Below are 1,317 nucleotides of genomic sequence, written 5' to 3' on the forward strand. Positions count from 1 at the left end.
TGTATAATGTCGTGGAGAAGGACTGGTTGGGATTGTAGCCCAATGCTGGACCTTTAAAGAAAATGGGGTAAGTATACTTTAAATCTATAAGTAGTATCATGTCACTAATTCTTCCAAGTTGTACATGACATCTGTTTTTGGATTAAGTTTATTCGTTTTAATATTACATTTACATTTAGTCATTTAGCAGACGCTCTTATCCAGAGCGACTTACAGCAATTACAGGGACATTCACCTGAGGCAAGTAGGGTGAAGTGCCTTGCCCAAGGACACAACGTCAGTTGGCATGACCGGGAATCGAACTTGCAACCTTCGGATTACTATTCCGATTCCCTCACCGCTCAGCCACCTGACTCCCAATATCAATATGCTAATACTATGTACATAAACTACAATCCACTTTCATTTCTGTACAGATTATCCTACCACCGTCACATGGCCTAGCATTGTGTCCCTGGGAAATGATGGTAAAGTGATGAATGACTATTTATTACAGTTACAATAATTGTATGAGCCATGGCAACCCTAAAGGCTATGTTTTGAAGCAAAAGCATGACTTAAAACTTTTGCATCACCAAATGCCATACCCCTAGGTGTCAACTCTGGTGTGGTGGAGGAGAACCCATTGGGGGCCCAGGAAAACAGCTGGCAGCCAGGCAAGGGCAAATATAAGACACTCAAAAAAATACTCAAACCATTGCCAACTCATTGTAAGGCATATTGTAAGGCATACCTAAGTTGTTCTGATCGTGGGGGAAACATATGTCAAAACAACAAATGTTGTCATACTAATGCTTTGTATACCCCATTCAGCTGTACCATCTTGGGCAAAGACCATTCAAGGTAACATTTGTTATTAACATCAATGTTACAGCTAATCTAGAAGAACCACAGTGTATGCCAATCATGCAAACTCTTGTAAACTCATTTTACTTGTCCGTAATTACAGACACATTACAGGTTATGCTCCGGAAGATGGAGACATTGGAGGAGAACCAGCGAGAGGCTCTCCTATTCAGGCGACTAAAGGGCAGACACACTGAAGAGGTGCCAGTGATGGACCTACAGGTGGCCCAAACACAGGCTGAACTCCAAGACCTTGAGGACTGCCTTAAGGTGCTGGAGTTACGAAAGAGAGTGGTAGGTGTTTGGAGATGCCATGAACTATGGCTTATACGCAGCGTTCAAATTGGTGCTGACAATAAGTTCATGACTTCTAATTGCAGACGCTGTGATGAAGTGGAAGACGGGACTGGGAGAGAAGGCTGTGGAGCTCGTCATAGCGGAGACACTCAAACATGCCCCGGCAGCCCATTC

General features: G+C 43.4%; 1 long non-coding RNA gene across 1 annotated transcript; it reads left to right on the forward strand.

The window, feature by feature from the left end:
• The first annotated feature begins 535 nt into the window (after positions 1-535).
• LOC136961767 (uncharacterized) lies at positions 536-1,107 on the forward strand. The gene is made up of 3 exons (XR_010878864.1): positions 536-656; positions 814-843; positions 950-1,107. It is a non-coding gene; the product is annotated as an uncharacterized lncRNA (long non-coding RNA).
• The last annotated feature ends 210 nt before the right edge of the window (positions 1,108-1,317 follow it).

The sequence above is a fragment of the Osmerus mordax genome, chromosome 18 (genome assembly GCF_038355195.1).
Source record: "Osmerus mordax isolate fOsmMor3 chromosome 18, fOsmMor3.pri, whole genome shotgun sequence".
NCBI lineage: Eukaryota > Metazoa > Chordata > Actinopteri > Osmeriformes > Osmeridae > Osmerus > Osmerus mordax.